The sequence below is a fragment of the Lissotriton helveticus genome, chromosome 11 (assembly GCF_964261635.1).
Source record: "Lissotriton helveticus chromosome 11, aLisHel1.1, whole genome shotgun sequence".
In the NCBI taxonomy this organism is placed as follows: Eukaryota; Metazoa; Chordata; class Amphibia; order Caudata; family Salamandridae; genus Lissotriton; species Lissotriton helveticus.
Genome location: NC_136072.1, coordinates 305388460 through 305413666, shown reverse-complemented (window position 1 = coordinate 305413666; position 25207 = coordinate 305388460).

The window sequence follows — 25207 nt, the reverse complement described above, 5'->3', positions numbered from 1 at the left end:
TGAACTGGTAGGATTTGGCTAAAGAGAAGATGGAAATGATGCTATTATTAGTTTCTATCATTCCCGTTAACTGTAGCATAACCCTTCCTCTCTCAACTTATCAGCTGGCTTAATTGCTACTGGTGTACCATATCCTAAAACTAAAGAAGTGAGAATGGTGCGCTGCCACTTGGCTGGCAAAAAGATCTATGTCCTAATGTACGTGCTACAATTGTTTAGAGAGTTTTAGCAAATGAGTCAAGGGAATGCAGAGAAGTATGGAAGGTTATAAACACAAATTGAGATTTGATTTTTTATTGAGCTGTTGATTTTCACAATAAAACAGACTCCATAATATAGATCTGGTAACCCTTTATATAAATCAAAACTTTTTGTATTGCTTATATTAAATGTACTAACAGTGGACTTTTCCATCTGCAGATTATACTGAATGACCAGCAGGGCAGTGTTTCACAGCAGAGTTTCTCTGAATTGCCGAGACTGAAGCAAAAAAAAAAAGGAAGTCTTCTGGCATAGTGCATCATTTTACCAATTTACGTGGTAAGTAAAACGCCCAATCATTCTTTTAGGCATTAAAAAGATGTTCATAGCAACGGAATGTCCTCACTACTTTATAGTGGAAACCTGTGCCTTAATATCATTTCTGTCAAGAAAGAAGTAATATGGATCACATTATGTTGGTCATGATAGTTAATAAAAGACTGACTGACTCGAACTCTACTAAAACCTGCTTTAGATCCTGGTGATAGCAATGTTCCATTCGAGGAAATTGCTGCCTTTGAGGCTGAAATGCACCATCTCACGTATGAAAAATAGTGTTACATTCTCACGGTAGGAAGCTCATTTAACCTCTTCTCCTGCACTCTGTATGTTGGGCTCTGATACTCAAGATGGATTTTTGTTAAGGATAATCTGTCTTTGTACCCCCATCCCACTTTCAAAAAGGACACAGAGCTTTGACTGTTTCAGATTCCTTTACCATTCTCCCTCCTACGTGGCTGGCAGTCATGAATACGGATAGTAACCTACTGCATAACTTCTGATATCTCATCCTCCTGTGTGGTCAGCTTCCACAAGGACAATTGGTCCAGTGGTGTCTGACATCATAAAGCTAAAGCAAGAAGTTGTCTGACATGTGGTGCCATTCTGTTGCCTAGCAGTCTGACATCATAAAGCTAAAGCAAGATGCTTTCTGACATGAGAGCCACTCTGTTGCCTAACAAAGAGTAGGATACATTTATCTTGGTAATGATATGAGTTGCAGGGTAGACAGGATGCCCAACTGAAAGTGTTGATGGTAAGATGAAAGAAATTAGGACTTTATTTAGACTTCTATATTTGTATGAACGCAAGTTTGAGCATAAGAGTCTCAACTTCACTGTTGCTGAACTGGTAGGATTTGGCTAAAGAGAAGATGGAAATGATGCTATTATTAGTTTCTATCATTCCCGTTAACTGTAGCATAACCCTTCCTCTCTCAACTTATCAGCTGGCTTAATTGCTACTGGTGTACCATATCCTAAAACTAAAGAAGTGAGAATGGTGCGTGCCACTTGGCTGGCAAAAAGATCTATGTCCTAATGTACGTGCTACAATTGTTTAGAGAGTTTTAGCAAATGAGTCAAGGGAATGCAGAGAAGTATGGGAGGTTATAAACACAAATTGAGATTTGATTTTTTTATTGAGCTGTTGATTTTCACAATAAAACAGACTCCATAGTATAGATCTGGTAACCCTTTATATAAATCAAAACTTTTTGTATTGCTTATATTAAATGTACTAACAGTGGACTTTTCCATCTGCAGATTATACTGAATGACCAGCAGTGGCAGTGTTTCACAGCAGAGTTTCTCTGAATTGCTGAGACTGAAGCAGAAAAAAAAGGAAGTCTTCTGGCATAGTGCATCATTTTACCAATTTACGTGGTAAGTAAAACGCCCAATCATTCTTTTAGGCATTAAAAAGATGTTCATAGCAACGGAATGTCCTCACTACTTTATAGTGGAAACCTGTGCCTGAATATCATTTCTGTCAAGAAAGAAGTAATATGGATCACATTATGTTGGTCATGATAGTTAATAAAAGACTGACTGACTCGAACTCTACTAAAACCTGCTTTAGATCCTGGTGATAGCAATGTTCCATTCGAGGAAATTGCTGCCTTTGAGGCTGAAATGCACCATCTCTCGTATGAAAAATAGTGTTACATTCTCACGGTAGGAAGCTCATTTAACCTCTTCTCCTGCACTCTGTATGTTGGGCTCTGATACTCAAGATGGATTTTTGTTAAGGATAATCTGTCTTTGTACCCCCATCCCACTTTCAAAAAGGACACAGAGCTTTGACTGTTTCAGATTCCTTTACCATTCCCCCTCCTACGTGGCTGGCAGTCATGAATACGGATAGTAACCTACTGCATAACTTCTCATATCTCATCCTCCTGTGTGGTCAGCTTCCACAAGGACAATTGGTCCAGGGGGGCCTGACATCATAAAGCTAAAGCAAGAAGTTGTCTGACATGTGGTGCCATTCTGTTGCCTAGCAGTCTGACATCATAAAGCTAAAGCAAGATGCTTTCTGACATGAGAGCCACTCTGTTGCCTAACAAAGAGTAGGATACATTTATCTTGGTAATGATATGAGGTGCAGGGTAGACAGGATGCCCAACTGAAAGTGTTGATGGTAAGATGAAAGAAATTAGGACTTTATTTAGACTTCTATATTTGTATGAACGCAAGTTTGAGCATAAGAGTCTCAACTTCACTGTTGCTGAACTGGTAGGATTTGGCTAAAGAGAAGATGGAAATGATGCTATTCATAGTTTCTATCATTCCCGTTAACTGTAGCATAACCCTTCCTCTCTCAACTTATCAGCTGGCTTAATTTGTACTGGTGTACCATATCCTAAAACTAAAGAAGTGAGAATGGTGCGCTGCCACTTGGCTGGCAAAAAGATCTATGTCCTAATGTACGTGCTACAATTGTTTAGAGAGTTTTAGCAAATGAGTCAAGGGAATGCAGAGAAGTATGGGAGGTTATAAACACAAATTGAGATTTGATTTTTTTATTGAGCTGTCTATTTTCACAATAAAACAGACTCCATAGTATAGATCTGGTAACCCTTTATATAAATCAAAACTTTTTGTATTGCTTATATTAAATGTACTAACAGTGGACTTTTCCATCTGCAGATTATACTGAATGACCAGCAGTGGCAGTGTTTCACAGCAGAGTTTCTCTGAATTGCCGAGACTGAAGCAAAAAAAAAGGAAGTCTTCTGGCATAGTGCATCATTTTACCAATTTACGTGGTAAGTAAAACGCCCAATCATTCTTTTAGGCATTAAAAAGATGTTCATAGCAACGGAATGTCCTCACTACTTTATAGTGGAAACCTGTGCCTGAATATCATTTCTGTCAAGAAAGAAGTAATATGGATCACATTATGTTGGTCATGATAGTTAATAAAAGACTGACTGACTCGAACTCTACTAAAACCTGCTTTAGATCCTGGTGATAGCAATGTTCCATTCGAGGAAATTGCTGCCTTTGAGGCTGAAATGCACCATCTCTCGTATGAAAAATAGTGTTACATTCTCACGGTAGGAAGCTCATTTAACCTCTTCTCCTGCACTCTGTATGTTGGGCTCTGATACTCAAGATGGATTTTTGTTAAGGATAATCTGTCTTTGTACCCCCATCCCACTTTCAAAAAGGACACAGAGCTTTGACTGTTTCAGATTCCTTTACCATTCTCCCTCCTACGTGGCTGGCAGTCATGAATACGGATAGTAACCTACTGCATAACTTCTGATATCTCATCCTCCTGTGTGGTCAGCTTCCACAAGGACAATTGGTCCAGTGGTGTCTGACATCATAAAGCTAAAGCAAGAAGTTGTCTGACATGTGGTGCCATTCTGTTGCCTAGCAGTCTGACATCATAAAGCTAAAGCAAGATGCTTTCTGACATGAGAGCCACTCTGTTGCCTAACGAAGAGTAGGATACATTTATCTTGGTAATGATATGAGTTGCAGGGTAGACAGGATGCCCAACTGAAAGTGTTGATGGTAAGATGAAAGAAATTAGGACTTTATTTAGACTTCTATATTTGTATGAACGCAAGTTTGAGCATAAGAGTCTCAACTTCACTGTTGCTGAACTGGTAGGATTTGGCTAAAGAGAAGATGGAAATGATGCTATTCATAGTTTCTATCATTCCCGTTAACTGTAGCATAACCCTTCCTCTCTCAACTTATCAGCTGGCTTAATTGCTACTGGTGTACCATATCCTAAAACTAAAGAAGTGAGAATGGTGCGCTGCCACTTGGCTGGCAAAAAGATCTATGTCCTAATGTACGTGCTACAATTGTTTAGAGAGTTTTAGCAAATGAGTCAAGGGAATGCAGAGAAGTATGGGAGGTTATAAACACAAATTGAGATTTGATTTTTTTTATTGAGCTGTTGATTTTCACAATAAAACAGACTCCATAGTATAGATCTGGTAACCCTTTATATAAATCAAAACTTTTTGTATTGCTTATATTAAATGTACTAACAGTGGACTTTTCCATCTGCAGATTATACTGAATGACCAGCAGTGGCAGTGTTTCACAGCAGAGTTTCTCTGAATTGCCGAGACTGAAGCAAAAAAAAAAAGGAAGTCTTCTGGCATAGTGCATCATTTTACCAATTTACGTGGTAAGTAAAACGCCCAATCATTCTTTTAGGCATTAAAAAGATGTTCATAGCAACGGAATGTCCTCACTACTTTATAGTGGAAACCTGTGCCTGAATATCATTTCTGTCAAGAAAGAAGTAATATGGATCACATTATGTTGGTCATGATAGTTAATAAAAGACTGACTGACTCGAACTCTACTAAAACCTGCTTTAGATCCTGGTGATAGCAATGTTCCATTCGAGGAAATTGCTGCCTTTGAGGCTGAAATGCACCATCTCACGTATGAAAAATAGTGTTACATTCTCACGGTAGGAAGCTCATTTAACCTCTTCTCCTGCACTCTGTATGTTGGGCTCTGATACTCAAGATGGATTTTTGTTAAGGATAATCTGTCTTTGTACCCCCATCCCACTTTCAAAAAGGACACAGAGCTTTGACTGTTTCAGATTCCTTTACCATTCTCCCTCCTACGTGGCTGGCAGTCATGAATACGGATAGTAACCTACTGCATAACTTCTCATATCTCATCCTCCTGTGTGGTCAGCTTCCACAAGGACAATTGGTCCAGTGGTGTCTGACATCATAAAGCTAAAGCAAGAAGTTGTCTGACATGTGGTGCCATTCTGTTGCCTAGCAGTCTGACATCATAAAGCTAAAGCAAGATGCTTTCTGACATGAGAGCCACTCTGTTGCCTAACAAAGAGTAGGATACATTTATCTTGGTAATGATCTGAGTTGCAGGGTAGACAGGATGCCCAACTGAAAGTGTTGATGGTAAGATGAAAGAAATTAGGACTTTATTTAGACTTCTATATTTGTATGAACGCAAGTTTGAGCATAAGAGTCTCAACTTCACTGTTGCTGAACTGGTAGGATTTGGCTAAAGAGAAGATGGAAATGATGCTATTCATAGTTTCTATCATTCCCGTTAACTGTAGCATAACCCTTCCTCTCTCAACTTATCAGCTGGCTTAATTGCTACTGGTGTACCATATCCTAAAACTAAAGAAGTGAGAATGGTGCGCTGCCACTTGGCTGGCAAAAAGATCTATGTCCTAATGTACGTGCTACAATTGTTTAGAGAGTTTTAGCAAATGAGTCAAGGGAATGCAGAGAAGTATGGGAGGTTATAAACACAAATTGAGATTTGATTTTTTTATTGAGCTGTTGATTTTCACAATAAAACAGACTCCATAGTATAGATCTGGTAACCCTTTATATAAATCAAAACTTTTTGTATTGCTTATATTAAATGTACTAACAGTGGACTTTTCCATCTGCAGATTATACTGAATGACCAGCAGTGGCAGTGTTTCACAGCAGAGTTTCTCTGAATTGCCGAGACTGAAGCAAAAAAAAAAAGGAAGTCTTCTGGCATAGTGCATCATTTTACCAATTTACGTGGTAAGTAAAACGCCCAATCATTCTTTTAGGCATTAAAAAGATGTTCATAGCAACGGAATGTCCTCACTACTTTATAGTGGAAACCTGTGCCTGAATATCATTTCTGTCAAGAAAGAAGTAATATGGATCACATTATGTTGGTCATGATAGTTAATAAAAGACTGACTGACTCGAACTCTACTAAAACCTGCTTTAGATCCTGGTGATAGCAATGTTCCATTCGAGGAAATTGCTGCCTTTGAGGCTGAAATGCACCATCTCTCGTATGAAAAATAGTGTTACATTCTCACGGTAGGAAGCTCATTTAACCTCTTCTCCTGCACTCTGTATGTTGGGCTCTGATACTCAAGATGGATTTTTGTTAAGGATAATCTGTCTTTGTACCCCCATCCCACTTTCAAAAAGGACACAGAGCTTTGACTGTTTCAGATTCCTTTACCATTCCCCCTCCTACGTGGCTGGCAGTCATGAATACGGATAGTAACCTACTGCATAACTTCTCATATCTCATCCTCCTGTGTGGTCAGCTTCCACAAGGACAATTGGTCCAGGGGGGCCTGACATCATAAAGCTAAAGCAAGAAGTTGTCTGACATGTGGTGCCATTCTGTTGCCTAGCAGTCTGACATCATAAAGCTAAAGCAAGATGCTTTCTGACATGAGAGCCACTCTGTTGCCTAACAAAGAGTAGGATACATTTATCTTGGTAATGATATGAGTTGCAGGGTAGACAGGATGCCCAACTGAAAGTGTTGATGGTAAGATGAAAGAAATTAGGACTTTATTTAGACTTCTATATTTGTATGAACGCAAGTTTGAGCATAAGAGTCTCAACTTCACTGTTGCTGAACTGGTAGGATTTGGCTAAAGAGAAGATGGAAATGATGCTATTCATAGTTTCTATCATTCCCGTTAACTGTAGCATAACCCTTCCTCTCTCAACTTATCAGCTGGCTTAATTGCTACTGGTGTACCATATCCTAAAACTAAAGAAGTGAGAATGGTGCGCTGCCACTTGGCTGGCAAAAAGATCTATGTCCTAATGTACGTGCTACAATTGTTTAGAGAGTTTTAGCAAATGAGTCAAGGGAATGCAGAGAAGTATGGGAGGTTATAAACACAAATTGAGATTTGATTTTTTTATTGAGCTGTTGATTTTCACAATAAAACAGACTCCATAGTATAGATCTGGTAACCCTTTATATAAATCAAAACTTTTTGTATTGCTTATATTAAATGTACTAACAGTGGACTTTTCCATCTGCAGATTATACTGAATGACCAGCAGTGGCAGTGTTTCACAGCAGAGTTTCTCTGAATTGCTGAGACTGAAGCAAAAAAAAAAGGAAGTCTTCTGGCATAGTGCATCATTTTACCAATTTACGTGGTAAGTAAAACGCCCAATCATTCTTTTAGGCATTAAAAAGATGTTCATAGCAACGGAATGTCCTCACTACTTTATAGTGGAAACCTGTGCCTGAATATCATTTCTGTCAAGAAAGAAGTAATATGGATCACATTATGTTGGTCATGATAGTTAATAAAAGACTGACTGACTCGAACTCTACTAAAACCTGCTTTAGATCCTGGTGATAGCAATGTTCCATTCGAGGAAATTGCTGCCTTTGAGGCTGAAATGCACCATCTCTCGTATGAAAAATAGTGTTACATTCTCACGGTAGGAAGCTCATTTAACCTCTTCTCCTGCACTCTGTATGTTGGGCTCTGATACTCAAGATGGATTTTTGTTAAGGATAATCTGTCTTTGTACCCCCATCCCACTTTCAAAAAGGACACAGAGCTTTGACTGTTTCAGATTCCTTTACCATTCCCCCTCCTACGTGGCTGGCAGTCATGAATACGGATAGTAACCTACTGCATAACTTCTCATATCTCATCCTCCTGTGTGGTCAGCTTCCACAAGGACAATTGGTCCAGGGGGGCCTGACATCATAAAGCTAAAGCAAGAAGTTGTCTGACATGTGGTGCCATTCTGTTGCCTAGCAGTCTGACATCATAAAGCTAAAGCAAGATGCTTTCTGACATGAGAGCCACTCTGTTGCCTAACAAAGAGTAGGATAGATTTATCTTGGTAATGATATGAGTTGCAGGGTAGACAGGATGCCCAACTGAAAGTGTTGATGGTAAGATGAAAGAAATTAGGACTTTATTTAGACTTCTATATTTGTATGAACGCAAGTTTGAGCATAAGAGTCTCAACTTCACTGTTGCTGAACTGGTAGGATTTGGCTAAAGAGAAGATGGAAATGATGCTATTCATAGTTTCTATCATTCCCGTTAACTGTAGCATAACCCTTCCTCTCTCAACTTATCAGCTGGCTTAATTGCTACTGGTGTACCATATCCTAAAACTAAAGAAGTGAGAATGGTGCGCTGCCACTTGGCTGGCAAAAAGATCTATGTCCTAATGTACGTGCTACAATTGTTTAGAGAGTTTTAGCAAATGAGTCAAGGGAATGCAGAGAAGTATGGGAGGTTATAAACACAAATTGAGATTTGATTTTTTTTATTGAGCTGTTGATTTTCACAATAAAACAGACTCCATAGTATAGATCTGGTAACCCTTTATATAAATCAAAACTTTTTGTATTGCTTATATTAAATGTACTAACAGTGGACTTTTCCATCTGCAGATTATACTGAATGACCAGCAGTGGCAGTGTTTCACAGCAGAGTTTCTCTGAATTGCCGAGACTGAAGCAAAAAAAAAAAGGAAGTCTTCTGGCATAGTGCATCATTTTACCAATTTACGTGGTAAGTAAAACGCCCAATCATTCTTTTAGGCATTAAAAAGATGTTCATAGCAACGGAATGTCCTCACTACTTTATAGTGGAAACCTGTGCCTGAATATCATTTCTGTCAAGAAAGAAGTAATATGGATCACATTATGTTGGTCATGATAGTTAATAAAAGACTGACTGACTCGAACTCTACTAAAACCTGCTTTAGATCCTGGTGATAGCAATGTTCCATTCGAGGAAATTGCTGCCTTTGAGGCTGAAATGCACCATCTCACGTATGAAAAATAGTGTTACATTCTCACGGTAGGAAGCTCATTTAACCTCTTCTCCTGCACTCTGTATGTTGGGCTCTGATACTCAAGATGGATTTTTGTTAAGGATAATCTGTCTTTGTACCCCCATCCCACTTTCAAAAAGGACACAGAGCTTTGACTGTTTCAGATTCCTTTACCATTCTCCCTCCTACGTGGCTGGCAGTCATGAATACGGATAGTAACCTACTGCATAACTTCTCATATCTCATCCTCCTGTGTGGTCAGCTTCCACAAGGACAATTGGTCCAGTGGTGTCTGACATCATAAAGCTAAAGCAAGAAGTTGTCTGACATGTGGTGCCATTCTGTTGCCTAGCAGTCTGACATCATAAAGCTAAAGCAAGATGCTTTCTGACATGAGAGCCACTCTGTTGCCTAACAAAGAGTAGGATACATTTATCTTGGTAATGATCTGAGTTGCAGGGTAGACAGGATGCCCAACTGAAAGTGTTGATGGTAAGATGAAAGAAATTAGGACTTTATTTAGACTTCTATATTTGTATGAACGCAAGTTTGAGCATAAGAGTCTCAACTTCACTGTTGCTGAACTGGTAGGATTTGGCTAAAGAGAAGATGGAAATGATGCTATTCATAGTTTCTATCATTCCCGTTAACTGTAGCATAACCCTTCCTCTCTCAACTTATCAGCTGGCTTAATTGCTACTGGTGTACCATATCCTAAAACTAAAGAAGTGAGAATGGTGCGCTGCCACTTGGCTGGCAAAAAGATCTATGTCCTAATGTACGTGCTACAATTGTTTAGAGAGTTTTAGCAAATGAGTCAAGGGAATGCAGAGAAGTATGGGAGGTTATAAACACAAATTGAGATTTGATTTTTTTATTGAGCTGTTGATTTTCACAATAAAACAGACTCCATAGTATAGATCTGGTAACCCTTTATATAAATCAAAACTTTTTGTATTGCTTATATTAAATGTACTAACAGTGGACTTTTCCATCTGCAGATTATACTGAATGACCAGCAGTGGCAGTGTTTCACAGCAGAGTTTCTCTGAATTGCCGAGACTGAAGCAAAAAAAAAAAGGAAGTCTTCTGGCATAGTGCATCATTTTACCAATTTACGTGGTAAGTAAAACGCCCAATCATTCTTTTAGGCATTAAAAAGATGTTCATAGCAACGGAATGTCCTCACTACTTTATAGTGGAAACCTGTGCCTGAATATCATTTCTGTCAAGAAAGAAGTAATATGGATCACATTATGTTGGTCATGATAGTTAATAAAAGACTGACTGACTCGAACTCTACTAAAACCTGCTTTAGATCCTGGTGATAGCAATGTTCCATTCGAGGAAATTGCTGCCTTTGAGGCTGAAATGCACCATCTCTCGTATGAAAAATAGTGTTACATTCTCACGGTAGGAAGCTCATTTAACCTCTTCTCCTGCACTCTGTATGTTGGGCTCTGATACTCAAGATGGATTTTTGTTAAGGATAATCTGTCTTTGTACCCCCATCCCACTTTCAAAAAGGACACAGAGCTTTGACTGTTTCAGATTCCTTTACCATTCCCCCTCCTACGTGGCTGGCAGTCATGAATACGGATAGTAACCTACTGCATAACTTCTCATATCTCATCCTCCTGTGTGGTCAGCTTCCACAAGGACAATTGGTCCAGGGGGGCCTGACATCATAAAGCTAAAGCAAGAAGTTGTCTGACATGTGGTGCCATTCTGTTGCCTAGCAGTCTGACATCATAAAGCTAAAGCAAGATGCTTTCTGACATGAGAGCCACTCTGTTGCCTAACAAAGAGTAGGATACATTTATCTTGGTAATGATATGAGTTGCAGGGTAGACAGGATGCCCAACTGAAAGTGTTGATGGTAAGATGAAAGAAATTAGGACTTTATTTAGACTTCTATATTTGTATGAACGCAAGTTTGAGCATAAGAGTCTCAACTTCACTGTTGCTGAACTGGTAGGATTTGGCTAAAGAGAAGATGGAAATGATGCTATTCATAGTTTCTATCATTCCCGTTAACTGTAGCATAACCCTTCCTCTCTCAACTTATCAGCTGGCTTAATTGCTACTGGTGTACCATATCCTAAAACTAAAGAAGTGAGAATGGTGCGCTGCCACTTGGCTGGCAAAAAGATCTATGTCCTAATGTACGTGCTACAATTGTTTAGAGAGTTTTAGCAAATGAGTCAAGGGAATGCAGAGAAGTATGGGAGGTTATAAACACAAATTGAGATTTGATTTTTTTATTGAGCTGTTGATTTTCACAATAAAACAGACTCCATAGTATAGATCTGGTAACCCTTTATATAAATCAAAACTTTTTGTATTGCTTATATTAAATGTACTAACAGTGGACTTTTCCATCTGCAGATTATACTGAATGACCAGCAGTGGCAGTGTTTCACAGCAGAGTTTCTCTGAATTGCTGAGACTGAAGCAAAAAAAAAAGGAAGTCTTCTGGCATAGTGCATCATTTTACCAATTTACGTGGTAAGTAAAACGCCCAATCATTCTTTTAGGCATTAAAAAGATGTTCATAGCAACGGAATGTCCTCACTACTTTATAGTGGAAACCTGTGCCTGAATATCATTTCTGTCAAGAAAGAAGTAATATGGATCACATTATGTTGGTCATGATAGTTAATAAAAGACTGACTGACTCGAACTCTACTAAAACCTGCTTTAGATCCTGGTGATAGCAATGTTCCATTCGAGGAAATTGCTGCCTTTGAGGCTGAAATGCACCATCTCTCGTATGAAAAATAGTGTTACATTCTCACGGTAGGAAGCTCATTTAACCTCTTCTCCTGCACTCTGTATGTTGGGCTCTGATACTCAAGATGGATTTTTGTTAAGGATAATCTGTCTTTGTACCCCCATCCCACTTTCAAAAAGGACACAGAGCTTTGACTGTTTCAGATTCCTTTACCATTCCCCCTCCTACGTGGCTGGCAGTCATGAATACGGATAGTAACCTACTGCATAACTTCTCATATCTCATCCTCCTGTGTGGTCAGCTTCCACAAGGACAATTGGTCCAGGGGGGGCTGACATCATAAAGCTAAAGCAAGAAGTTGTCTGACATGTGGTGCCATTCTGTTGCCTAGCAGTCTGACATCATAAAGCTAAAGCAAGATGCTTTCTGACATGAGAGCCACTCTGTTGCCTAACAAAGAGTAGGATAGATTTATCTTGGTAATGATATGAGTTGCAGGGTAGACAGGATGCCCAACTGAAAGTGTTGATGGTAAGATGAAAGAAATTAGGACTTTATTTAGACTTCTATATTTGTATGAACGCAAGTTTGAGCATAAGAGTCTCAACTTCACTGTTGCTGAACTGGTAGGATTTGGCTAAAGAGAAGATGGAAATGATGCTATTCATAGTTTCTATCATTCCCGTTAACTGTAGCATAACCCTTCCTCTCTCAACTTATCAGCTGGCTTAATTGCTACTGGTGTACCATATCCTAAAACTAAAGAAGTGAGAATGGTGCGCTGCCACTTGGCTGGCAAAAAGATCTATGTCCTAATGTACGTGCTACAATTGTTTAGAGAGTTTTAGCAAATGAGTCAAGGGAATGCAGAGAAGTATGGGAGGTTAGAAACACAAATTGAGATTTGATTTTTTTATTGAGCTGTTGATTTTCACAATAAAACAGACTCCATAGTATAGATCTGGTAACCCTTTATATAAATCAAAACTTTTTGTATTGCTTATATTAAATGTACTAACAGTGGACTTTTCCATCTGCAGATTATACTGAATGACCAGCAGTGGCAGTGTTTCACAGCAGAGTTTCTCTGAATTGCTGAGACTGAAGCAAAAAAAAAAGGAAGTCTTCTGGCATAGTGCATAATTTTACCAATTTACGTGGTAAGTAAAACGCCCAATCATTCTTTTAGGCATTAAAAAGATGTTCATAGCAACGGAATGTCCTCACTACTTTATAGTGGAAACCTGTGCCTGAATATCATTTCTGTCAAGAAAGAAGTAATATGGATCACATTATGTTGGTCATGATAGTTAATAAAAGACTGACTGACTCGAACTCTACTAAAACCTGCTTTAGATCCTGGTGATAGCAATGTTCCATTCGAGGAAATTGCTGCCTTTGAGGCTGAAATGCACCATCTCTCGTATGAAAAATAGTGTTACATTCTCACGGTAGGAAGCTCATTTAACCTCTTCTCCTGCACTCTGTATGTTGGGCTCTGATACTCAAGATGGATTTTTGTTAAGGATAATCTGTCTTTGTACCCCCATCCCACTTTCAAAAAGGACACAGAGCTTTGACTGTTTCAGATTCCTTTACCATTCCCCCTCCTACGTGGCTGGCAGTCATGAATACGGATAGTAACCTACTGCATAACTTCTCATATCTCATCCTCCTGTGTGGTCAGCTTCCACAAGGACAATTGGTCCAGGGGGGCCTGACATCATAAAGCTAAAGCAAGAAGTTGTCTGACATGTGGTGCCATTCTGTTGCCTAGCAGTCTGACATCATAAAGCTAAAGCAAGATGCTTTCTGACATGAGAGCCACTCTGTTGCCTAACAAAGAGTAGGATACATTTATCTTGGTAATGATATGAGTTGCAGGGTAGACAGGATGCCCAACTGAAAGTGTTGATGGTAAGATGAAAGAAATTAGGACTTTATTTAGACTTCTATATTTGTATGAACGCAAGTTTGAGCATAAGAGTCTCAACTTCACTGTTGCTGAACTGGTAGGATTTGGCTAAAGAGAAGATGGAAATGATGCTATTCATAGTTTCTATCATTCCCGTTAACTGTAGCATAACCCTTCCTCTCTCAACTTATCAGCTGGCTTAATTTGTACTGGTGTACCATATCCTAAAACTAAAGAAGTGAGAATGGTGCGCTGCCACTTGGCTGGCAAAAAGATCTATGTCCTAATGTACGTGCTACAATTGTTTAGAGAGTTTTAGCAAATGAGTCAAGGGAATGCAGAGAAGTATGGGAGGTTATAAACACAAATTGAGATTTGATTTTTTTATTGAGCTGTCTATTTTCACAATAAAACAGACTCCATAGTATAGATCTGGTAACCCTTTATATAAATCAAAACTTTTTGTATTGCTTATATTAAATGTACTAACAGTGGACATTTCCATCTGCAGATTATACTGAATGACCAGCAGTGGCAGTGTTTCACAGCAGAGTTTCTCTGAATTGCCGAGACTGAAGCAAAAAAAAAGGAAGTCTTCTGGCATAGTGCATCATTTTACCAATTTACGTGGTAAGTAAAACGCCCAATCATTCTTTTAGGCATTAAAAAGATGTTCATAGCAACGGAATGTCCTCACTACTTTATAGTGGAAACCTGTGCCTGAATATCATTTCTGTCAAGAAAGAAGTAATATGGATCACATTATGTTGGTCATGATAGTTAATAAAAGACTGACTGACTCGAACTCTACTAAAACCTGCTTTAGATCCTGGTGATAGCAATGTTCCATTCGAGGAAATTGCTGCCTTTGAGGCTGAAATGCACCATCTCTCGTATGAAAAATAGTGTTACATTCTCACGGTAGGAAGCTCATTTAACCTCTTCTCCTGCACTCTGTATGTTGGGCTCTGATACTCAAGATGGATTTTTGTTAAGGATAATCTGTCTTTGTACCCCCATCCCACTTTCAAAAAGGACACAGAGCTTTGACTGTTTCAGATTCCTTTACCATTCCCCCTCCTACGTGGCTGGCAGTCATGAATACGGATAGTAACCTACTGCATAACTTCTCATATCTCATCCTCCTGTGTGGTCAGCTTCCACAAGGACAATTGGTCCAGGGGGGCCTGACATCATAAAGCTAAAGCAAGAAGTTGTCTGACATGTGGTGCCATTCTGTTGCCTAGCAGTCTGACATCATAAAGCTAAAGCAAGATGCTTTCTGACATGAGAGCCACTCTGTTGCCTAACAAAGAGTAGGATAGATTTATCTTGGTAATGATATGAGTTGCAGGGTAGACAGGATGCCCAACTGAAAGTGTTGATGGTAAGATGAAAGAAATTAGGACTTTATTTAGACTTCTATATTTGTATGAACGCAAGTTTGAGCATAAGAGTCTCAACTTCACTGTTGCTGAACTGGTAGGATTTGGCTAAAGAGAAGATGGAAATGATGCTATTCATAGTTTCTATCATTCCCGTTAACTGTAGCATAACCCTTCCTCTCTCAACTTATCAGCTGGCTTAATTGCTACTGGTGTACCATATCCTAAAACTAAAGAAGTGAGAATGGTGCGCTGCCACTTGGCTGGCAAAAAGATCTATGTCCTAATGTACGTGCTACAATTGTTTAGAGAGTTTTAGCAAATGAGTCAAGGGAATGCAGAGAAGTATGGGAGGTTATAAACACAAATTGAGATTTGATTTTTTTATTGAGCTGTTGATTTTCACAATAAAACAGACTCCATAGTATAGATCTGGTAACCCTTTATATAAATCAAAACTTTTTGTATTGCTTATATTAAATGTACTAACAGTGGACTTTTCCATCTGCAGATTATACTGAATGACCAGCAGTGGCAGTGTTTCACAGCAGAGTTTCTCTGAATTGCTGAGACTGAAGCAAAAAAAAAAGGAAGTCTTCTGGCATAGTGCATCATTTTACCAATTTACGTGGTAAGTAAAACGCCCAATCATTCTTTTAGGCATTAAAAAGATGTTCATAGCAACGGAATGTCCTCACTACTTTATAGTGGAAACCTGTGCCTGAATATCATTTCTGTCAAGAAAGAAGTAATATGGATCACATTATGTTGGTCATGATAGTTAATAAAAGACTGACTGACTCGAACTCTACTAAAACCTGCTTTAGATCCTGGTGATAGCAATGTTCCATTCGAGGAAATTGCTGCCTTTGAGGCTGAAATGCACCATCTCTCGTATGAAAAATAGTGTTACATTCTCACGGTAGGAAGCTCATTTAACCTCTTCTCCTGCACTCTGTATGTTGGGCTCTGATACTCAAGATGGATTTTTGTTAAGGATAATCTGTCTTTGTACCCCCATCCCACTTTCAAAAAGGACACAGAGCTTTGACTGTTTCAGATTCCTTTACCATTCCCCCTCCTACGTGGCTGGCAGTCATGAATACGGATAGTAACCTACTGCATAACTTCTCATATCTCATCCTCCTGTGTGGTCAACTTCCACAAGGACAATTGGTCCAGGGGGGCCTGACATCATAAAGCTAAAGCAAGAAGTTGTCTGACATGTGGTGCCATTCTGTTGCCTAGCAGTCTGACATCATAAAGCTAAAGCAAGATGCTTTCTGACATGAGAGCCACTCTGTTGCCTAACAAAGAGTAGGATAGATTTATCTTGGTAATGATATGAGTTGCAGGGTAGACAGGATGCCCAACTGAAAGTGTTGATGGTAAGATGAAAGAAATTAGGACTTTATTTAGACTTCTATATTTGTATGAACGCAAGTTTGAGCATAAGAGTCTCAACTTCACTGTTGCTGAACTGGTAGGATTTGGCTAAAGAGAAGATGGAAATGATGCTATTCATAGTTTCTATCATTCCCGTTAACTGTAGCATAACCCTTCCTCTCTCAACTTATCAGCTGGCTTAATTGCTACTGGTGTACCATATCCTAAAACTAAAGAAGTGAGAATGGTGCGCTGCCACTTGGCTGGCAAAAAGATCTATGTCCTAATGTACGTGCTACAATTGTTTAGAGAGTTTTAGCAAATGAGTCAAGGGAATGCAGAGAAGTATGGGAGGTTAGAAACACAAATTGAGATTTGATTTTTTTATTGAGCTGTTGATTTTCACAATAAAACAGACTCCATAGTATAGATCTGGTAACCCTTTATATAAATCAAAACTTTTTGTATTGCTTATATTAAATGTACTAACAGTGGACTTTTCCATCTGCAGATTATACTGAATGACCAGCAGTGGCAGTGTTTCACAGCAGAGTTTCTCTGAATTGCTGAGACTGAAGCAAAAAAAAAAGGAAGTCTTCTGGCATAGTGCATCATTTTACCAATTTACGTGGTAAGTAAAACGCCCAATCATTCTTTTAGGCATTAAAAAGATGTTCATAGCAACGGAATGTCCTCACTACTTTATAGTGGAAACCTGTGCCTGAATATCATTTCTGTCAAGAAAGAAGTAATATGGATCACATTATGTTGGTCATGATAGTTAATAAAAGACTGACTGACTCGAACTCTACTAAAACCTGCTTTAGATCCTGGTGATAGCAATGTTCCATTCGAGGAAATTGCTGCCTTTGAGGCTGAAATGCACCATCTCTCGTATGAAAAATAGTGTTACATTCTCACGGTAGGAAGCTCATTTAACCTCTTCTCCTGCACTCTGTATGTTGGGCTCTGATACTCAAGATGGATTTTTGTTAAGGATAATCTGTCTTTGTACCCCCATCCCACTTTCAAAAAGGACACAGAGCTTTGACTGTTTCAGATTCCTTTACCATTCCCCCTCCTACGTGGCTGGCAGTCATGAATACGGATAGTAACCTACTGCATAACTTCTCATATCTCATCCTCCTGTGTGGTCAGCTTCCACAAGGACAATTGGTCCAGGGGGGCCTGACATCATAAAGCTAAAGCAAGAAGTTGTCTGACATGTGGTGCCATTCTGTTGCCTAGCAGTCTGACATCATAAAGCTAAAGCAAGATGCTTTCTGACATGAGAGCCACTCTGTTGCCTAACAAAGAGTAGGATACATTTATCTTGGTAATGATATGAGTTGCAGGGTAGACAGGATGCCCAACTGAAAGTGTTGATGGTAAGATGAAAGAAATTAGGACTTTATTTAGACTTCTATATTTGTATGAACGCAAGTTTGAGCATAAGAGTCTCAACTTCACTGTTGCTGAACTGGTAGGATTTGGCTAAAGAGAAGATGGAAATGATGCTATTCATAGTTTCTATCATTCCCGTTAACTGTAGCATAACCCTTCCTCTCTCAACTTATCAGCTGGCTTAATTTGTACTGGTGTACCATATCCTAAAACTAAAGAAGTGAGAATGGTGCGCTGCCACTTGGCTGGCAAAAAGATCTATGTCCTAATGTACGTGCTACAATTGTTTAGAGAGTTTTAGCAAATGAGTCAAGGGAATGCAGAGAAGTATGGGAGGTTATAAACACAAATTGAGATTTGATTTTTTTATTGAGCTGTCTATTTTCACAATAAAACAGACTCCATAGTATAGATCTGGTAACCCTTTATATAAATCAAAACTTTTTGTATTGCTTATATTAAATGTACTAACAGTGGACTTTTCCATCTGCAGATTATACTGAATGACCAGCAGTGGCAGTGTTTCACAGCAGAGTTTCTCTGAATTGCCGAGACTGAAGCAAAAAAAAAGGAAGTCTTCTGGCATAGTGCATCATTTTACCAATTTACGTGGTAAGTAAAACGCCCAATCATTCTTTTAGGCATTAAAAAGATGTTCATAGCAACGGAATGTCCTCACTACTTTATAGTGGAAACCTGTGCCTGAATATCATTTCTGTCAAGAAAGAAGTAATATGGATCACATTATGTTGGTCATGATAGTTAATAAAAGACTGACTGACTCGAACTCTACTAAAACCTGCTTTAGATCCTGGTGATAGCAATGTTCCATTCGAGGAAATTGCTGCCTTTGAGGCTGAAATGCACCATCTCTCGTATGAAAAATAGTGTTACATTCTCACGGTAGGAAGCTCATTTAACCTCTTCTCCTGCACTCTGTATGTTGGGCTCTGATACTCAAGATGGATTTTTGTTAAGGATAATCTGTCTTTGTACCCCCATCCCACTTTCAAAAAGGACACAGAGCTTTGACTGTTTCAGATTCCTTTACCATTCCCCCTCCTACGTGGCTGGCAGTCATGAATACGGATAGTAACCTACTGCATAACTTCTCATATCTCATCCTCCTGTGTGGTCAGCTTCCACAAGGACAATTGGTCCAGGGGGGCCTGACATCATAAAGCTAAAGCAAGAAGTTGTCTGACATGTGGTGCCATTCTGTTGCCTAGCAGTCTGACATCATAAAGCTAAAGCAAGATGCTTTCTGACATGAGAGCCACTCTGTTGCCTAACAAAGAGTAGGATAGATTTATCTTGGTAATGATATGAGTTGCAGGGTAGACAGGATGCCCAACTGAAAGTGTTGATGGTAAGATGAAAGAAATTAGGACTTTATTTAGACTTCTATATTTGTATGAACGCAAGTTTGAGCATAAGAGTCTCAACTTCACTGTTGCTGAACTGGTAGGATTTGGCTAAAGAGAAGATGGAAATGATGCTATTCATAGTTTCTATCATTCCCGTTAACTGTAGCATAACCCTTCCTCTCTCAACTTATCAGCTGGCTTAATTGCTACTGGTGTACCATATCCTAAAACTAAAGAAGTGAGAATGGTGCGCTGCCACTTGGCTGGCAAAAAGATCTATGTCCTAATGTACGTGCTACAATTGTTTAGAGAGTTTTAGCAAATGAGTCAAGGGAATGCAGAGAAGTATGGGAGGTTATAAACACAAATTGAGATTTGATTTTTTTATTGAGCTGTTGATTTTCACAATAAAACAGACTCCATAGTATAGATCTGGTAACCCTTTATATAAATCAAAACTTTTTGTATTGCTTATATTAAATGTACTAACAGTGGACTTTTCCATCTGCAGATTATACTGAATGACCAGCAGTGGCAGTGTTTCACAGCAGAGTTTCTCTGAATTGCCGAGACTGAAGCAAAAAAAAAAAAGGAAGTCTTCTGGCATAGTGCATCATTTTACCAATTTACGTGGTAAGTAAAACGCCCAATCATTCTTTTAGGCATTAAAAAGATGTTCATAGCAACGGAATGTCCTCACTACTTTATAGTGGAAACCTGTGCCTGAATATCATTTCTGTCAAGAAAGAAGTAATATGGATCACATTATGTTGGTCATGATAGTTAATAAAAGACTGACTGACTCGAACTCTACTAAAACCTGCTTTAGATCCTGGTGATAGCAATGTTCCATTCGAGGAAATTGCTGCCTTTGAGGCTGAAATGCACCATCTCTCGTATGAAAAATAGTGTTACATTCTCACGGTAGGAAGCTCATTTAACCTCTTCTCCTGCACTCTGTATGTTGGGCTCTGATACTCAAGATGGATTTTTGTTAAGGATAATCTGTCTTTGTACCCCCATCCCACTTTCAAAAAGGACACAGAGCTTTGACTGTTTCAGATTCCTTTACCATTCCCCCTCCTACGTGGCTGGCAGTCATGAATACGGATAGTAACCTACTGCATAACTTCTCATATCTCATCCTCCTGTGTGGTCAGCTTCCACAAGGACAATTGGTCCAGGGGGGCCTGACATCATAAAGCTAAAGCAAGAAGTTGTCTGACATGTGGTGCCATTCTGTTGCCTAGCAGTCTGACATCATAAAGCTAAAGCAAGATGCTTTCTGACATGAGAGCCACTCTGTTGCCTAACAAAGAGTAGGATAGATTTATCTTGGTAATGATATGAGTTGCAGGGTAGACAGGATGCCCAACTGAAAGTGTTGATGGTAAGATGAAAGAAATTAGGACTTTATTTAGACTTCTATATTTGTATGAACGCAAGTTTGAGCATAAGAGTCTCAACTTCACTGTTGCTGAACTGGTAGGATTTGGCTAAAGAGAAGATGGAAATGATGCTATTCATAGTTTCTATCATTCCCGTTAACTGTAGCATAACCCTTCCTCTCTCAACTTATCAGCTGGCTTAATTGCTACTGGTGTACCATATCCTAAAACTAAAGAAGTGAGAATGGTGCGCTGCCACTTGGCTGGCAAAAAGATCTATGTCCTAATGTACGTGCTACAATTGTTTAGAGAGTTTTAGCAAATGAGTCAAGGGAATGCAGAGAAGTATGGGAGGTTATAAACACAAATTGAGATTTGATTTTTTTATTGAGCTGTTGATTTTCACAATAAAACAGACTCCATAGTATAGATCTGGTAACCCTTTATATAAATCAAAACTTTTTGTATTGCTTATATTAAATGTACTAACAGTGGACTTTTCCATCTGCAGATTATACTGAATGACCAGCAGTGGCAGTGTTTCACAGCAGAGTTTCTCTGAATTGCCGAGACTGAAGCAAAAAAAAAGGAAGTCTTCTGGCATAGTGCATCATTTTACCAATTTACGTGGTAAGTAAAACGCCCAATCATTCTTTTAGGCATTAAAAAGATGTTCATAGCAACGGAATGTCCTCACTACTTTATAGTGGAAACCTGTGCCTGAATATCATTTCTGTCAAGAAAGAAGTAATATGGATCACATTATGTTGGTCATGATAGTTAATAAAAGACTGACTGACTCGAACTCTACTAAAACCTGCTTTAGATCCTGGTGATAGCAATGTTCCATTCGAGGAAATTGCTGCCTTTGAGGCTGAAATGCACCATCTCTCGTATGAAAAATAGTGTTACATTCTCACGGTAGGAAGCTCATTTAACCTCTTCTCCTGCACTCTGTATGTTGGGCTCTGATACTCAAGATGGATTTTTGTTAAGGATAATCTGTCTTTGTACCCCCATCCCACTTTCAAAAAGGACACAGAGCTTTGACTGTTTCAGATTCCTTTACCATTCCCCCTCCTACGTGGCTGGCAGTCATGAATACGGATAGTAACCTACTGCATAACTTCTCATATCTCATCCTCCTGTGTGGTCAGCTTCCACAAGGACAATTGGTCCAGGGGGGCCTGACATCATAAAGCTAAAGCAAGAAGTTGTCTGACATGTGGTGCCATTCTGTTGCCTAGCAGTCTGACATCATAAAGCTAAAGCAAGATGCTTTCTGACATGAGAGCCACTCTGTTGCCTAACAAAGAGTAGGATAGATTTATCTTGGTAATGATATGAGTTGCAGGGTAGACCGGATGCCCAACTGAAAGTGTTGATGGTAAGATGAAAGAAATTAGGACTTTATTTAGACTTCTATATTTGTATGAACGCAAGTTTGAGCATAAGAGTCTCAACTTCACTGTTGCTGAACTGGTAGGATTTGGCTAAAGAGAAGATGGAAATGATGCTATTCATAGTTTCTATCATTCCCGTTAACTGTAGCATAACCCTTCCTCTCTCAACTTATCAGCTGGCTTAATTGCTACTGGTGTACCATATCCTAAAACTAAAGAAGTGAGAATGGTGCGCTGCCACTTGGCTGGCAAAAAGATCTATGTCCTAATGTACGTGCTACAATTGTTTAGAGAGTTTTAGCAAATGAGTCAAGGGAATGCAGAGAAGTATGGGAGGTTATAAACACAAATTGAGATTTGATTTTTTTATTGAGCTGTTGATTTTCACAATAAAACAGACTCCATAGTATAGATCTGGTAACCCTTTATATAAATCAAAACTTTTTGTATTGCTTATATTAAATGTACTAACAGTGGACTTTTCCATCTGCAGATTATACTGAATGACCAGCAGTGGCAGTGTTTCACAGCAGAGTTTCTCTGAATTGCCGAGACTGAAGCAAAAAAAAAAAAGGAAGTCTTCTGGCATAGTGCATCATTTTACCAATTTACGTGGTAAGTAAAACGCCCAATCATTCTTTTAGGCATTAAAAAGATGTTCATAGCAACGGAATGTCCTCACTACTTTATAGTGGAAACCTGTGCCTGAATATCATTTCTGTCAAGAAAGAAGTAATATGGATCACATTATGTTGGTCATGATAGTTAATAAAAGACTGACTGACTCGAACTCTACTAAAACCTGCTTTAGATCCTGGTGATAGCAATGTTCCATTCGAGGAAATTGCTGCCTTTGAGGCTGAAATGCACCATCTCTCGTATGAAAAATAGTGTTACATTCTCACGGTAGGAAGCTCATTTAACCTCTTCTCCTGCACTCTGTATGTTGGGCTCTGATACTCAAGATGGATTTTTGTTAAGGATAATCTGTCTTTGTACCCCCATCCCACTTTCAAAAAGGACACAGAGCTTTGACTGTTTCAGATTCCTTTACCATTCCCCCTCCTACGTGGCTGGCAGTCATGAATACGGATAGTAACCTACTGCATAACTTCTCATATCTCATCCTCCTGTGTGGTCAGCTTCCACAAGGACAATTGGTCCAGGGGGGCCTGACATCATAAAGCTAAAGCAAGAAGTTGTCTGACATGTGGTGCCATTCTGTTGCCTAGCAGTCTGACATCATAAAGCTAAAGCAAGATGCTTTCTGACATGAGAGCCACTCTGTTGCCTAACAAAGAGTAGGATAGATTTATCTTGGTAATGATATGAGTTGCAGGGTAGACAGGATGCCCAACTGAAAGTGTTGATGGTAAGATGAAAGAAATTAGGACTTTATTTAGACTTCTATATTTGTATGAACGCAAGTTTGAGCATAAGAGTCTCAACTTCACTGTTGCTGAACTGGTAGGATTTGGCTAAAGAGAAGATGGAAATGATGCTATTCATAGTTTCTATCATTCCCGTTAACTGTAGCATAACCCTTCCTCTCTCAACTTATCAGCTGGCTTAATTGCTACTGGTGTACCATATCCTAAAACTAAAGAAGTGAGAATGGTGCGCTGCCACTTGGCTGGCAAAAAGATCTATGTCCTAATGTACGTGCTACAATTGTTTAGAGAGTTTTAGCAAATGAGTCAAGGGAATGCAGAGAAGTATGGGAGGTTATAAACACAAATTGAGATTTGATTTTTTTATTGAGCTGTTGATTTTCACAATAAAACAGACTCCATAGTATAGATCTGGTAACCCTTTATATAAATCAAAACTTTTTGTATTGCTTATATTAAATGTACTAACAGTGGACTTTTCCATCTGCAGATTATACTGAATGACCAGCAGTGGCAGTGTTTCACAGCAGAGTTTCTCTGAATTGCCGAGACTGAAGCAAAAAAAAAAAAGGAAGTCTTCTGGCATAGTGCATCATTTTACCAATTTACGTGGTAAGTAAAACGCCCAATCATTCTTTTAGGCATTAAAAAGATGTTCATAGCAACGGAATGTCCTCACTACTTTATAGTGGAAACCTGTGCCTGAATATCATTTCTGTCAAGAAAGAAGTAATATGGATCACATTATGTTGGTCATGATAGTTAATAAAAGACTGACTGACTCGAACTCTACTAAAACCTGCTTTAGATCCTGGTGATAGCAATGTTCCATTCGAGGAAATTGCTGCCTTTGAGGCTGAAATGCACCATCTCTCGTATGAAAAATAGTGTTACATTCTCACGGTAGGAAGCTCATTTAACCTCTTCTCCTGCACTCTGTATGTTGGGCTCTGATACTCAAGATGGATTTTTGTTAAGGATAATCTGTCTTTGTACCCCCATCCCACTTTCAAAAAGGACACAGAGCTTTGACTGTTTCAGATTCCTTTACCATTCCCCCTCCTACGTGGCTGGCAGTCATGAATACGGATAGTAACCTACTGCATAACTTCTGATATCTCATCCTCCTGTGTGGTCAGCTTCCACAAGGACAATTGGTCCAGTGGTGTCTGACATCATAAAGCTAAAGCAAGAAGTTGTCTGACATGTGGTGCCATTCTGTTGCCTAGCAGTCTGACATCATAAAGCTAAAGCAAGATGCTTTCTGACATGAGAGCCACTCTGTTGCCTAACAAAGAGTAGGATAGATTTATCTTGGTAATGATATGAGTTGCAGGGTAGACAGGATGCCCAACTGAAAGTGTTGATGGTAAGATGAAAGAAATTAGGACTTTATTTAGACTTCTATATTTGTATGAACGCAAGTTTGAGCATAAGAGTCTCAACTTCACTGTTGCTGAACTGGTAGGATTTGGCTAAAGAGAAGATGGAAATGATGCTATTCATAGTTTCTATCATTCCCGTTAACTGTAGCATAACCCTTCCTCTCTCAACTTATCAGCTGGCTTAATTGCTACTGGTGTACCATATCCTAAAACTAAAGAAGTGAGAATGGTGCGCTGCCACTTGGCTGGCAAAAAGATCTATGTCCTAATGTACGTGCTACAATTGTTTAGAGAGTTTTAGCAAATGAGTCAAGGGAATGCAGAG